Below are 16,589 nucleotides of genomic sequence, written 5' to 3' on the forward strand. Positions count from 1 at the left end.
CAGTACTGAAATATCTATAACTTGAAGCAGAAGTGACACAATGGTGCTATACTTAGTGAAAATTACTGCTTGGACAAAAGTTTCCCAGTGAAACTGTTGACCAGCCTATAATCTAAATATGTCTGCATTAAATCCCAATATATCATTACTGGAAAAAGAAGAAATCCTTTATTTTTCTTTTGGACAGGAATTAAAGCTTACTTTGTAAACACCAGTGAGAATTTATTATCTAAATTAGTTCCTCCTGTGGTAAACGTCTCAAGGACCTGCCTGTCAATAGTAATGAAATCAACCTATCTTTCTAGTTTTGAGCAGTGACTTTAAATTCCTGATCGAGTCCTTATGGCCTAGTACCATGCCTGACCACTCAAAGCTCCTCACTCTAATGAGTTTAGATGGTGTCAGACTTTGGAGAAGGGTAGAGTAAATGCCTCTGAACTTGGTGAAGGCAATGAAGTTGAAAATAAAATAAATAAATAAATAAATAAATAAATAAATAAATCTACTTACTTTATCAGCCTGAAATAATGCTTGATATTCCTAATATGAGAGTCACAGCTATTTCAATGGTAAATTATATGCAACTCATTGCAAGCTTCCTTATCAGAAAGCTAATGCCATGGATTAACAAATGGAGCAATTTTTACACCTGAATAATGAATGTGGGCAGTGAGAACACCTACAAATCAAGAATATATTCCTTAAGCAGACTTCTTCTGATTAAGACAGAGATTACACTAGCTTCTGGCGTCCCTCACTATACCAAGTATAAATCTAATATGAAGGTATCTCATTCACAGTAATTTGGATCTATAATTGATATCCTTTCTGAGGATTAATATATCAAAATAAAATGAAAAACAAAAATCACAAAAAAAACTTTATCGGTGATGTAGGTTGTTGGAAACAAAATGTTTTCTCCTGAGTTGCCAAACTCTGTATTCAATACATTGCTAGTACAAAAGCATGTATAATGTGAATTAAAGGAAAGAAAAAAAAATAATAATAAAAAAAAAAAAAGTAGGTTTGTATTCACATTAAGATTTCTAACTGTTACCGTTTAAAAGGGCCATGAGGTACCTGTAGGTACAACTCATTTTTTTTCTACCAGTGCTTTTAGCAGTTTATTCATCTTGGGGAGAGTTTTATTTGTTATTTTGTAGGCAGGAGTGTGCTGGATCTTTGCAGGTTGCTATTCTGAGTGGAGTTTGATTTCCTGCTGTCTCTCTTCATCACCTCTCTCCTTTTGTAGATTCCCCTGCCATTCTCCTGCTTGTATCTCTGAACAGTGGGCATGCTTTTCATTTTAAAAATTACTCCTACTGGGAGCTCACTTAACAGGATTGAACATTCGTGATTTTGCTCTTCAGCAGGTCTTTCCGCTTTTGAAGAAAGAGTTCAGGGCTAGCTACTGTGTTCTGGTCATTGCTGCTTCCCTCAAAAATGGACTTCATTTACACTTCTTCTTTCCCTGCTGCCTCCTTGTCTTATCAGTTTTCAGTGTCAATGTTTCTCATAGGCCATACACACAAGTATTTGTTTCACCTTTTAATTCTGTCTGCCCAAGAGGCTCCCCATTGGTGGCAGATGCCTGTTGAGCTTGGCAGACAGCAGCACCAGGATATCACATTGGAGGTCCTGCGGAGCAGAGTCTTTTCATGCTCAGAACTCCCACAGAGACAATGATGTAACTAATTTTGGCTTTTCTCACCACAGCACTTGGGTGCTCCCTGTGTGAGGGTGCCTGCTCCTGACAACCCCTGTGATGGCACTTCTTGCCAGATGTTGCACTGCAGCCCTGCAGTATCAATGGACTGCTGGTCTTAACAAGCAATATTGGTTCTCAAATGACAGCTTGTGCTCATTCCTCATTACATTATATTAAGCAGTAACAATTGGCAAAATTGCTATTGATTGTTCTCCCTACTGGACTCAGTGTCACCCTGGTAAAACACCTCAGTCCTCTGTGAATAACTTTTATCCTTCTCCTTTGGTCCTTCACTCATTCAGTGTAAAGCCCAGCACCATCCCCAGTCTATGCTGAGTTCTATTCCTCAACCTAACATGCTTATATAGAGTGAAGAGTTTGATGTACTGCCCCTATTGGAAGAAATATCAGGTATTTGGAGCAGAGATAGTATCCTTTCACCCCACCCTTTATTTACTGTGTGGTAATGCTATTTCCATGTGGGCATTGCAGTGTTCTTTATAATGCAGAAATGTGAATTTCCTTTCAGACCTTTTGAAGTCAGGAACATGCTCTAGGGAAAGCAGAGGTACCACAGGGAGTGCAAGGCACAGGGAGCACTGTGATTAGGCAGGTTTCAATCCCAGGTATCTTGTACCCTGAACTGGTACACCCAAGCCCTGAATAGGAAATAAGAATTACAGAAGCACCGTGCCAAGTGGAACACTTTAATTCTCTTAGATATCCTCCTGCTGTGCCTGTGCATTTCCCTTTTTTATCAAGCTTTTATCAAAATTAGGAAGGTGAAATAGAATTAGAATGTGGAAGTTAACAGAAAGATGATGGATAACAGTAGAAATCTCAAATAGGCTGTACCTTTTCATCTTCATGGAATAATGTCTTCCCTGTAACACGCTCATGGTGAAGGTAAGGGATTGTTATTGCCCTCATTTCCACAAACATGGGCAGAATAGCATAGGCAAAACCCTTTTCCAAAGCCACAATGAGGAATGAGTTTGGGGATTACTGAACCATGCTTAAAGCAATGTCCTTTATGGGAAGAGAGTTGTTGGCTGCATTATCAAGTACCACACAGGATGAAGGAAAGAAGGAAACTGTGAACTGTATATTACATGTTACCTGTCACCTCCAGACCACAAATTCAGGCAGTTCTTTAGCTCACCAATTGTTTTCAGAAAGGTCAAAATTAAGCTGGATATCCTCCTCCTCCTCCTCGCCTTCCCACTGCTTTTGCAGTTATATTACAAACTTTGGTGTTATTTAAGAGGCTCTAGTCCTCTTCTCTGCAGCTTTAGGATGCAAAATTACAATATTTTTCCTTTTATATGCCAATTACATTATCAGTAACATTGGTTTAGTAGCACTATTGTTGAAACACAGGTATGACAATTTCTACTGAAAGGTCTCAGGGCTACAGGCTGAGTTATCACTCATTTACATTACCCAGGGGAAAGTAACTACAAAGAAGCATGATTAGCATTAGGGACAAGCCGAGAAGAAAAGCCTCCAGTCTTCACTGCATTCTCAACTGCTGACTTCCAGCAGCACCCACACTCAGGGATCAATCCCTGGGGCTCCATGGCATATGGGAGCAAGAAAGATGTCTGAGGATATACACTTCAGAGAAATAGCAAGAAGGGGTTTGGGAATGCAAATATAATGAGCTGAACTTGCCTTTGCTACACCTGTACAACTTCCTCATATCTCAATGGTTGCATAAGTGTGAAAGGAAACAGCATTGCACTTTGCACATTGGCACTGAAATTTGTTGCTCTGGGAGAAGCCTGTAGAAAGTGATGATTATACAAGGTATAAAGCATATTTTGAAAAGAGAGGGATTTTTGAAAGCTAGGCTACGGGTTACTAAAAATGAGAGCAGTACTGAGATGCAATAGCTATGGAACGAAAAGCCAAAGATGTGATAAAAGAAGATAGATGTACAGTAGAAAGCGGACTCCTAGAATAGTGCCACATAAGGAGGTTAAGAATACTTTACTGCACAATTAAAGTTACAAAGAATAAGGGAAAAGCAGCATAGTGTACTTTGAGTCAAAGCTGAAGATGGGTTCCATGTTCACAAATTATATCAAATCCTTAACGGAAACAAGATTTAGTGAAGATTTTTAATAGGTTTGCTCTAGAGCATTCTGTTCAAATAAGCACAGAAAAAAAAAAAAATAAAAAAATCAAGTTGTCCTGTTTTTTTGTTTTTTTTTTTTTTTTTTTTTTTTTTTTTTTTTTTTTTTTCCCCCAGAGGTGCTCCTGTCTTTGTATAGAAAAGTGCTCCTTGTCCTTCCTCAGATTGTTATTGTCTGTCATTGGCCACTGCCATTTACAAAGCAGCATGTTTCTCTTAAGTGCTTTTTGTTCCCAGAGCACCTTGAACCTAAAAGAAACAGAGGCCTTTAGAAAGCTAATGGAAGTTTCAGGTGCTCAACACCTGTGAAGAGAAGGCTCTGGTTTTCTAGTTTCTCTCAAATTCCCTTTAATCTATCTTTAATAGAAAACATTATATTGAATTGCTCACTCTAATATGCATTTCATGTGCACATACAGAACCCTGATTCAGCCGTGGTTCTCATCTTTTGTTTCTGGTGTTTGTGATACATCCCTTTATTTCTGTTTCAGAAAGCTGAGAGGCAAAAGCGAGAATTTCTGCAACACAGAAAAGACGGCAACACCGAAAGCTGTGAGACAGATTCAAAATAGACAGTCATCTGATGCCTGCTCCATTCCTGGATTTATGCTGAAATATTGTGGAGAGTGTCGATGCATTTGTTGAATGCATAAAATCTGTGAGGATGTCTGTCACGTGGGAATCAGTCAGGAAGCCTGGAGCAAGGATACCCATAATTATGCCGTCAAAAGGCTTGCAATAAGTAGCAGAATATTTTATTTGCTGTCAATCCTACAAAAACTCTTTTATAACACCTGTGTCAGCAGATTTCAGATCCCAAGAGGTGCTACTTTTTGAAAGCAGCAGAGAATTCAGAAAGGATTTGTGGTGTGCTTGCCAAGTACATTCAGTGGAAAACCTCATTGGTTTAATGAAGTTAGAGGTGGCAGAGGACATCTCAGTTTTGTCTGGTTTGGAGCCACTAATTGTCTCTCCAGGCGAGTCAGACTTTCACACTAATTGATGCTGTTAATTTTCATTTTTAGTGACTCCCGTTATCTATTACTTTTGTTTCTATAATAGCTAAACCCTTTGGTCAACCCCCTCCCACCCTAGTGCTCTACTGCATACAAACACCTAAGAAAAGATGCCTCCTGGCTGACACAGAAAGCTTGGGGAAGGCACCAGACCATAAAGGCAATATCCACCAGCTAGCAGAGACCTGAGCCAAAACCTTCACACAGGGATGCTGTTGGTATTTGTCAGCTGAGATTCATCCCGTGCGCTGCAGCACCATGGTGCACCTACACTACCTCCAAGTGCTAGCTGGCTCACATCTAACAAGTGTACATTCTTCTGTACGTCACATCCTTCTGCATGTCCAGCTCTGGAAATAGCTCAAAGGAAGACAATTTCTCCTTTGTACATGTATTTCCAAATTAGCCATGCCTGCTGAGATGCTTTACCACAGCAGAACACTCTTACACAGTCACCACGCAATAACAAGAAAGTACAGCTACCAAAACTATTTACTGGAAAGATCCCCAGAGAGGTTGTAAAGTCTCCTTCTCTGAAGATATTTAAAACCCATCTAGACGTCATCCTGTGCAATGTGCTCTAGGTGATCCTGCTTGGCAGGGTGGCTAGACTAGATGATCTTCAGCCCTTCCAACCTCAGCCATTCCATGATTTTGTGATTTTAGTGCTGAAGACATTTTTTGCCTTTTCTCTCTCTGATATCAGAAAGTGCAGCCATAGGAATAAGCAGAGATTGCTCTCTGACCCTGAGGCCACTAGCACAGTACTGTTCACATTCATACACATAAACTTCTGGAGAACATGGAGCTGCATGTGGACTGCAGTTTTGCTGATCATTAACCTGTGCTAACCCTAGGGCTGTGCCCGAAACCTGGGGGATAATAACTGGCACAGGACAAAACCACGTCAGCGACCTTGCTAAGCAACTTCCAGTATAAATGATCCCGGGCCAACAAGCACACCAGTGTCTTGGTTTGGCTTCTTTCCCTAGCATAGAAAAAGCCATATGATTTCACTCTGTGAACCTTCTGGGTCTGCTGCACATGAGAGTAGCCTGGAAACCTGAGCCCTCCATTTTGGTGACTGCAAATCAAAGTATCCTACCTGATCTCAAAGAAGTCAAAAAGAAGTTGAAAAACAGCTCACCATTTGTATTCAGAGGACCTGTAACTCTTTTAGGGTAATTTATTTTTCCTGCCTAGATATACCATTCTAAAGTAAATAGTCTCTAATTCACATAATTGTGTCATAAAATATCTCTTATAACAATTTGTAGTTATGATACAATTATCTCAATTTTTTCTCTGATGAACCTGTTTCATCAATCGAGGTTTTGATTGACTGTATCTGTGCCTAAAAAGAAAAAATAAAATAAACAGCCATGTCTTGCTGAATCTTTTTCCATTGCTTGTTTCCTACAGTGTCTGCTCACTGGAGCTCTATAAGTGATATGTGAAGCAAAAGATTCTGCTTGTCAGCCTGTTTCACAGATCCTCTGAAAATAAACACATCAGACGCTGAGCTGAGCTAATGGAACACTTGCTTCTGGATGCTCATTTTTGTGTCAGGTTAATGTCGTGCCCCTGCATGTACCATCTGGAGAGGGAAAAGAAAGATTTGATCAAAAATAAAAATAGCTGGTTTAGGTTTAAGTTTTTCTTTTGTGCTGTGAAGTGCAGGAAAGGAAAATGAAAGGGCGTCATTTGCTGTGACCACTGAATAGAATAAGAGCTGCAAATGCCAGCAGGCCTGCTTCTCACCCATGAATCCAGTACATCATTTGTTTGGGGGGGGAAAAAGCTCCGCACACCTTTCCACTGAACCTCAGCAGTGCTTCTCGGTATAAACAATAGCTCATATTGTTGAGGAGGCTTATCGAGAAATTTATGTCAGTAATGATGGGGATTTTCAGCTGGCGTTCCCCAGCATTTGTGAAGCATTTGCTGCCCGTAAGTGTGTTGATAAGCTGCTTGCTGATTAGAATATTCTATCTGCAGTGAAATCAGGCTCCTGTTTCTCTGACATATCTCCTCTGTGTCTTAAAAATACCACTAGCACATCAACAGCTTATCACAGGAAGCTATATGAATTCAGAACATGATTCTCTTGCAAGATCTTTCAGGTTAGGTGTCAGCACCGACTGAAAAAACAAGGCAGTAGCAAGAGGTGAACATAACAAGCATATCTCATAATCTTTCAGTGTTATAACCCTCGTTCCTGTGCTTTTTGAATATTTGTTGCCTACACTATGCTGGTGTCTGCTTTTGACTGTAGGCTCCTCAGGGCAAGTGTGTCTTTGTGTCAGTAATACACTACCCACTAATGGTACTGCACAGGCAGTAATGAGTGAGGCCATTACACGCAGCTGCAAATACAAATAATAGCAGTAGTCTGGGTGCTCTGCTCGGTGTCTAGATGCTTAAAAGAGGAAATGAATCACCTGATTGCTCATCTGAATAATCACACAGGGAACCTGTATGTTTAACAAGTGTAACACTAATCCACCAGCAGTCATGCAGGAGTCTCTGCCATCCCAATGATGGTGTCTAATGACAGAAGAGCCATGAATGACTGCAGTGATGACTCTTGAGTGGAAAGCTGCCATGCCCAAAATAACCCGTGCCATTTGGGTTCACTCAGACATCATGTGGGACACTGCCATCCTCTTGAAAATGTTACTGCTCTTTCTCTTAGTAGGTGTAGGGAAGGCCAAGGAGAAAAGGATGTTCATACAAACACAGCTTGGGCATTTGATGATGTAACTTTCAGCTGCAAAGATAAAAAGCTGCCAGTGTTGAAGACCTTGTCTTGGGGGCTAATACCTGCTTGCTGCTAAGGCTTCCATTCCATTTTTTAAAAGCTCATTTAAAACTGGTAGAATTTTGTTTCAGAGTATGAAGCTGTCATAATATCTTTGCTAAGTGAGGGGCAGTGTCTAGCAACTGAGTGTTCTTGTGTTGTCTTAACAGCAAATGTTTTCTTGTACAAATCTTACTAAAATATATGGAAAACACTCATTTTAACCACATATGTGTTTAAAACCTCTGAATTTGACATGTGTGTACAGAAAAACATGTTGATACAAACATATACCTATGGTTATAGTTTATCTGATGTATTTTATCTGATATTTTTAATATAATTTAAGCCATTGGGGGTATATCCAAATTCTATGAAGACCCTAGGGTTAAGATTTACCTCCTCCTTTACATTTAAGGGCACATAAATCCTAATTCAGGTATGTGGAATAGCAAGGGGGTTATGCTGACTCAGATAATCCCTACTTGACTTTTGCTTCAAGCAGAGAGATCTTGGGCCAGACCTGGAAGCAGTGAAGAGGATTCCTTTTGCCAGACAAGTATGGACAGCCACCATGCAGCAGCAATATGAAATAAACTCCCTTCTCTTAGCATCCTCTGCGTAGAGGCCTGATGCCTTCTCTCTCCTGTAGCCAGTGATATGGGGCACCCACACAGAAAAGGAAGGGAAGATAAAATTTCTTCAGTATTTTTTCCCCAGAATGTGCAGGCCACAGCTTCCATAAACTGCAATATGAATTTTTACTATGTCAAATATTAATTGTCCATCCCATCACTATCTGTATGCACATTAAAACACTTTTGCAGGAAAATCTATTAATAGATGGTATCTCAAAGCCATTTTTAAATTAGTGATTTGAAACACTTTTTAAAAGGCTCTGTTTTAGTGTCATGAAGATAAAAACGTTTGCAAAAGTTTGTTCTGTGAAAAATTTGTTCAACTTAGCTAAGAAAGACTTAGAGCTTTGTGTATTTATTAATTATATTAATATTATTTATTAATGGTAAGTGCATGCATGTAGTTGCAACAGGGTTATCATGAACAACATCAGTATACCTTAAAGTAATTAAGTTCAGGCAAAAAGAGGGGGAGAAGCTATCTCTGGCTGATCTTTAGATTTCTTTTGTGGAAATAAAACTAAAAGGCCTTGACTGTACAACACACTTTATATGCTTAGACTGGAAGCTACCCCTTTTCTCAAAGCTTTTCTTTTAGCCACTCTATGGCTGTAAGAACAGTTTCATCTGTTCTCTCTGCACTTCTCTTATCTTGCCTAAGGTCTGGGAACTTCTGCCAGGAGTGGGAGTAGGACAGGTATAAACGAGGTTCCTGACAATCAAACTCTTTCTTGTCTTTCTTTTTGGTCATAAATTCAACATCACCTTTCCATTAATTAACCCTACATTTGAATACAATAAATCTTTTTTTTTTTTTTTTCTCCAGAAGAGAAGCTACATCCACACAGGCATTAAAATGCTGCTTCCAAAACTCAGGTCTTTGTAAGCCCCATTCCCTTTACTCTGGAAGCACCTAAGGGCTGTAGCTCTCACTCATCTTTTTACTCAACCAGTATCTGATTCTGTCTCTTTCCAGAGAAGCCTCTCTCACAGCCCCAGTGCACAGCTCAGCTCCTTCTCAGACAAGAAGTGCAGCTGGGACCCCTAAACCAGAGGCTGTGCTTTTCTTCAGGCTTGCTGCAGCAGGGTTCTCAAAGGTGCTTTTTCTACAAGCACCAGCACCCCATTTCAGGGATTCAGCTGGGATGGTGCAGTCAGCCCCCTATACCCAAAGGGATTAGACCAATTGCACTGTCAGCTGCCCTAACCACAGGCTCATTGGCCTGTCTCCTGGGCAAGTTCTCTAGCACAGAATAATCAAACTCTTCTTAGAAATGAGAGATGGGAAGGGGGCACTTGATGCTGCCTGTTCCAATGCTACATAACCCTTTCAGTAAATAAATTTCTCCTAATATCCAACCTAAACCTGTCCTGGCACAACTTGAGGCCATTTCCCCTCATCTTATCACTTGGTGCTTGGGGGAAGAGCTCAATCCCCACCTTGCTACAACTTCCTTTGTAAAGTACAGTAACGTCTTCCCTGAGCCTTCTCTTCTCCAAGCTAAACAGCCCTGGCTCCCTCAGCCACTCCTCGTAAGACATGTTCTCTAGGCGATGCTTCACCAGCTTTGTTGCCCTTCCAATGCCATTCTTGTAGTGAGGGATCCAAAACGGAACACAGTAAGGGGGTGTCGAGAGGCAGGAGACCTTTTCTCCATTAACACCAGTGACAGGACCTGCGGGAACGGGGTTAAGCTGAGGCAGGGGAAATTTAGGCTTGACATCAGGAGGGGGTTCTTCACAGAGAGAGTGGTTGCACACTGGAACAGGCTCCCCAGGGAAGTGGTCACTGCACCGAGCCTGTCTGAATTTAAGAAGAGATTGGACTGTGCACTTAGTCACATGGTCTGAACTTTTGGGTAGACCTGTGCGGTGTCAAGAGTTGGACTTGATGATCCTTAAGGGTCCCTTCCAACTCAGGATATTCTATGATTCTATGATTTGAGGTGAAGCCTCACCAGAGATGAGTACAGAGGGACAAATACTTTCCCAGTCCTGCTGGCCACCCTATTTCTGATACAAGCCAGAATGCTGCTGGCCTTCTTGGCTACCTGAACACACTGCTGGCTTATATTCAGAACTGGCTATCAACCAATACCCCTAGGTCCCTTTCTGCCAGGCAGCTTTCTAGCCACTCTTCCCTCAGCCTGTAGCATTGCATGGGGTTGTTGTGCCCCAAGCGCAGGACCTGGCACTTGAACTTGTTGAACCTCATACAGTCAGTCTAGTCCCCAGCCTAACCAGATCCCTTTGCCAAGCCCTCCTGCCCTGAGGAAGAATCAACACTCGTTCCTAACTTGGTGTCATACTGCATAATTACTTGATCCCCTCATCCAGATCATTCCTAAAGATACTGAAGAGAACTAGCCCCAGTACTAAGCCCTGGGGGACACCAGTTGTGACCGTCATCCAGATGGATTTAACTCCATTCACCACAACTCTTTGGGCCTGGACAACCAGACAGTTTTTAATCCAATGAAGTGTACACCTGCCCAAGCAGCCAGTTTCTTTAGGAGAGTGTTGTGGGAAAGGGTGTCAAAAGCCTTACTGAAGTCTAGGTGGACAACATCCACAGTCTTTCCCTCATCTACTTAGTGCATCACCTTGTCATAGAAAGAGACCAGACTTGTCAAGTAGGACCTGCCTCTGATAAACCTATGCTGACTGGGCCTGATCACCTGGTAAGTGCTGCATGATGATACTGAAGATAAACTGCTCCATGAGCTTCCCCAGCACCAAGGTCAGACTGACAGTCCTGTAGTTTCCTGGATCCTCCTTCTGGCCCTTCTAGTAGATGGGCATCACATCTGCTAGCCACCAGTCAGCTGGGACCTCCCCTGATAGCCACTACTGCTGGTAAATGATGGAAACTGACTCGGCGAGCAATTCTGCCAACTCCCTCAGTACCTTCAGGTGGATCCCATAGATTTGCATATATCTAAGTGGAGTAGCAGGTTGCTAACCATTTCTTCCAGGATTATGAAGGCTTCATTCTGCTCTCCTGCCTCTATCTACCATCTCAGGAGGCTAAATGCCTGGAGAACAACTGGTCTTGCTTCTAAAAATTAAGGCAAAGAAGGCATTACCTTTACATTTACCTCAGCCGTTACCACATCTCTTGTCACCATGTTTCCTCCCACATCCAATAAAGAATGGAGATTCTCCTTAGTCCTCCTCTTCTTGTTTATGTATTTATAAAAATGTTTTTTTATTATCTTTAACAGCAATAGACAGATTGAGCTCAAATCGGGCTTTTGCCCTTCTAATTTTGTCCTCGCACAACCTCACAACATTTTGTAGTTGTTCTGAGTGGCTTGTCCCTTCTTCCAAAGGTCATAAACGCTCTTTTTCTTCCTGAGCTCTAGCCACAGCTCTGTTCAGCCAGGCTGGTCTTTTATGCCAGCTCATTTTTCAGCATATTTCAAAACCTGCTCCTGTGCCTTTAGCATTTCCTTCTTGAAGAGTGTCCAGCCTTCCTAGACTCTTTTGCCTTTCAGGACTGCCTCCTAAGGGACTCTGCCAACCAGTCTCCTAAACTGCCCTCTGGAAGCCCACGGAGGCAATTCTGCTACACCACCCCACTCCCAACTCTTGTGTTTAGGGTTAAAGCACTCCCTAACATAGAGGGCTGCCCCACGGTCTTCCTTCCTAGCCTATTCCTTCTGAGGAGTTTCTAGCCATCGATTGCAGTGTTTCATTCACATGAGCCATCCCACCATGTTTCAGTGGTAGCAGCTGTGTCGTACTCCTCCTGCTGCAAAATGGCTTCCAGGTGCTCCAGTTTGTTGCCCATGCTGAGTGCATTGGTGTAGGTGCCTTTCAACTGTGCTAGTGATCCTGCCACCTTTTTACAGGGAGAAGCCCTAATTCCTACATAACCATTCCTGGGCACTTCTGTGATTTCTACCCTGTCAATGTGCCTTGTGCCTTTGCAGCTGTATGGCTCTCAGTCCCCTACCTCAACAGGGGCAGCAGACCAATAGACCTTGCTAGCACACTGTCCCTTAACTGTCATGCCACCACAAATCTTGTCTCTGTCAAGCCTGGTTTTATCCCTTTCCCCCTTCAAATCTAGTTTAAAGCCCTGTCAATGAGCCCTCCTAACTAAGAACCCTCCTCTTCAGCCTCAGAGAATGAGGGAGACTCAACACCTTATCTCCGGAAAGGAAAAGCCTTTCTGAACACTCAAGTCCAACAGAGGCAGGTGCACTATTTGTTAGCATTTGCTGTTGCCCATCTTCATCTTCTCACAGCAGAGAAATTCCTTGGAAACCATCTCAAGGCAAGCACTTCTGTACATGCGCTGTGCAGGGAGTCTAACATGGATGTTGCAGATGCTACAAGGTGACTAGGAGCAAGGCAACATAATGCTTGTGCTGCATTCCCCAAACATCCCTCCTGGCACCAGAAGTACATCCTATAGCACTTTGAAAGACTGTCAATGTCATGTCTATTTTCATGGTTTTCCCAGCTTTGGTAAATGCTGGATGACATTTTTATTTTCCATTTTTTGTATTTGAGAAGGTAATAATTTCCAGACCCACATGACCATCAGTATATATTGTTAGGTTAATATTCATGCAATGTGCATTCAGTGGGACAGTTATCTGAGCTCTGAAACATTTCCATACACACAGCAATCATTTTTAAAAGAATAGAGCTTTTAGCTTGAATCTCATTGAATCAAAATTACTTAGCTACAAAAAAATTGATAACATTTCAGAAAATATAATTGCAATTGCAAAACTATTTACAAAAAATTAGAAGAAGGTTTATTTCTCACAATGACTCTATCACTTTACCACTTGTTTTGTGAATTGTTGGCAAACAATATAGAAGTTTTTTTCACCTCAATGTAATTCATTGCTGGAATTTATTTGACATATAATTTAAGCATATATTCTTGATTTATAGTTTGTTAAGAGAAATTTACAGCAGTATTCAACATTATTTGTTGAGCTGTGTTGTTTAATATTGATTGATAACATGTATCAGATGATAGCTTTCTGTTCCATGATTATATGACATTCTTATAGTAAGAGTTTTCCAATGCCAATTCTAATGCTTTTTTAATTCCAAAATTACTTCCGATGAGAATTCTCTTGTAATCATTCAAAATGTCATTTGTTTCACCTATCACTCTTGCTAGCTAATATATATCATATTTAAACAAGGACAATAAAAAGTAAGCAAACACATCTGAAACAAATTCTAATAGAAATTGCTGAAATTTTCACCTCGTCTCGTAAAAAAAATTCTTCACATCAATGTACACACTCACAGAGTTTCTGAATTCTGGATTTGATACATCTCCCAGAAACATCTCTCCGTGGAGAACAGCTTCCCCTTTAACTCTTTAAGAAAGGGGTATTTATAAGTGGAATTATTCATGAATATAATGAACCTGATATAAACCAGACCTCCAGGTTTTCACCCAGGAAAAGATGTGAAAACCATCCCGTTATGTTAAATGCTAGATCTAACCCTCAGCTGGAATTGAGAGTGAGGTCTGGTTCTAGCACAGACACAGCTGAAATTGCAATAAATACAGACAGGTCAGGGAGTTTGAGCCCAACCTGGCAGTAACCCCATGAGACAAGCCAGCACAAGTGCAAGCTGATACAAAGTGAAACGTCTTGCACTGGCTTCTCGGGACAGAAGGCCTGTCATGTTACAGGGCATGGAGTGCCTGTTATATGGGTTTTTGCTTCCATTTCTTTGTCCTTACCAAGGTGTTGCACCACGCAGGCCGCCTCTCGAGGCTGGGAGCACTCCAAACCAGAACGTGGTCTCACTGAAGCTGGATGCCTGGTTCCTCACAAATGATTCCTTCATCCCCTCAAACAGAAGAGCTTTGACATACTCCCACAAGGTTTCTTGGCTCTTCTGGGCTTTTTTGTGGTGGGAAGTATTTGGATTCAGTTTGTGGTAATGAACAGATTTTTATCTGCTGGCTATGAGAAGTCCCACACTGATCCAAGTGAGGGATATGATCCTCATAAACTTGACTCCAAAAGGTGGTTTAATAAGTAACTTGGTTGGCATGTTTTCATGACCAGAAGGGAATTTTCACCACATCACAGAATGGTTAAGGTTGGAAGAGGCTTCAGGAAGTGATCTTCAGGGTCATTTAGTGTAACACCCGAGTCGTTTTTTATTTTTTAAATAAACAGGTTCTTTACAAATAGATTGAGTGGAGACAACTGAGAAACTGTGGCTCCCACATACAGCCTAGTAACCTGATCGCATTGAGTCCTGAGTTCTTCCACCTCTGAAGCTGAGCTGGAAGCATGCAGGGCTGATGGGGTGGTGAAGCTGCAGAAGGCAGCACTGCTATGAAGAACTGAGCTGCCTCCCCCTTTTCTGCCCTCCCTGCTGGGCATTGCAATCCCCATTGCCTCAGGCAGCAGCTGGTGCACAGGACTGGACCAGACTGGCACAGGGTCATGCAGGGACAAGTGGCATAGGAGCCCTGTCACAGAAACATGAGTATCAATTCTCCTTAGGGCTGGGGATAAACCTGCCTGAGTCCCTATGCTGTACTTTGTCAGCTAATGATTCTGGGATGAGAGTGGGGCATCAAAAAGCAAAGTGTGGGAGGAAAGCAGCATGTGAAAGTGCAGTCATTTTTTGGTCAGTCAGGCAGCTATAAGAACAGGAAAATAAACTACTGGAGGTTACTGTGTAGGCAGATGTTTCACCTGTTATTTGTACAGCTGAGCCATTGATTTGCTTCTGTTGTTTTGGTGTTTGTTTTTGTTTTTATTTTCCTAAATTAATGTTCTTTTCCTCCTCCTGTTAAAATAGTTTTATGTTTCAAACACAGGCTCATCATTCACAAAGAGGAAAGAGTAGTTTCACCAGGGACACCAAAGAAGATATTTTTGAATTTGGATGCCAAGCTGAAGGCAATTGCTAACTTTATGAGGCCAGCCCTGAGCTACTGCTGCTGCATAGGTTACCTTTGTCATTCAGCCAGGGTCATCCTCTTAGTGAACAGACTTCTGCACCAGATCATTCCAAAAGGCCTGAAAGGCTGTAGAAAAAGTGCCAATATCCAAGGATGTCTATGTGCTGTGCTAGAAGCCATATGCTGTGGTTGTCTCCATGCAACAGTTCACTGCCCCTTTATAGCCTGTTGTGCTTAAGAAACCTGTTGTCACGGGCTCCCTCCTTCAACCATCATGAGCATTCTGCCAGCGTCATCCTTGTTCTTGACTCTAGGCCATGGCTTTTTGCCCATCTAGCAAACTTCTTAAACAGCTCCTGATTTTCAAGCATATTTTCTGACTTGCATCCTCCCTCCAGTCAGATTCTCTTAATATTCCTTAATGATGAGAAATTCAATTCTGTGAAACTCCAAATATAAAGATTACTAGTTAGGACTGTCCTTTGTTTGTTCATAATGAATGTAACCAAACAATATAAGCCCCAGGCAATCAACGATTTATAGTCCTGGAATTAATCTATTGTTATCTGTTGGAATGAGGCTCCAAACACATAGCTGTCAAGTGCAATCTCCTTTTCCACAGAGAAAAAATAAAAAAAAAAAAAAAAAAAAAAAAAAAAAAAAAAAAAACACTTTTAAATCACTAAAACTCCGACTGTTTTACTACCAGCTGCAGATCTTCCAAACTTTAGTTGCTCATAATAATGCAGTTTTCAATTTACAATACAGACAGACACTTTATGAGTAATTCATCCTACTTTCTGTTTTGATTCAGTGTTTTGAAGCAGACATCATCTCTTTATTCCCCCTCAGTCCACAACAACCCTTCTGGAGCTTGTAGTTAGCATATTTTCACACTCCTCCAGCCACTGATCACTTCAGAGGGGGTAGGATAATGCAGGGTGCCATCTCTCCCCCTCAGCCCTTCCTATGAGAACTGCAACCTGAGATTCAAAGATTTCATTCAGGTGAATCACCCTGTTAACTCCCTGCAATGGCAGTTACAACAGACATCCTTTCATCAGTAAGAATTTCCAATTTCTTTTGCACAAAACTATCCAACTGGCATTAATACATTAACTATTCAATTTCTTCTATTCCCAGTCAGCTCCAGCACTGTTCAATACAAACGTGACTTCCTGAGATTGAACTACATTTTCCTTCCTAGTTTCCCTCTCTGACATCTTTCACACCCTCCTAGTTGCTTCCCTGATTAAACTAACCCTTTCTTTCTGTATTCTCCTATCCAAGGGGAGAGTAGCACTGCAGCCCTGAGGCATGAGAGCTGCCATGGGAAAGCAATGTACAGCTCGATAGCTCACAAAGATATGTTGCCCATGT

The 16,589-nt window shown here is 41.5% G+C and overlaps 1 long non-coding RNA gene across 1 annotated transcript in view; it reads right to left on the reverse strand.

Moving 5' to 3' along the window:
* LOC137850283 (uncharacterized) overlaps positions 1-14,278 on the reverse strand; it is a 37,525-nt gene extending 23,247 nt beyond the window's left edge. Inside the window, exon 1 of the long non-coding RNA XR_011092435.1 lies at positions 14,028-14,278. This is a non-coding gene — a long non-coding RNA (uncharacterized lncRNA). The remainder of the gene's footprint in view (positions 1-14,027) is intronic.
* Between the last annotated feature and the right edge of the window lie 2,311 nt (positions 14,279-16,589).

Source organism: Anas acuta, chromosome 1 (assembly GCF_963932015.1).
Source record: "Anas acuta chromosome 1, bAnaAcu1.1, whole genome shotgun sequence".
Lineage (NCBI taxonomy): Eukaryota > Metazoa > Chordata > Aves > Anseriformes > Anatidae > Anas > Anas acuta.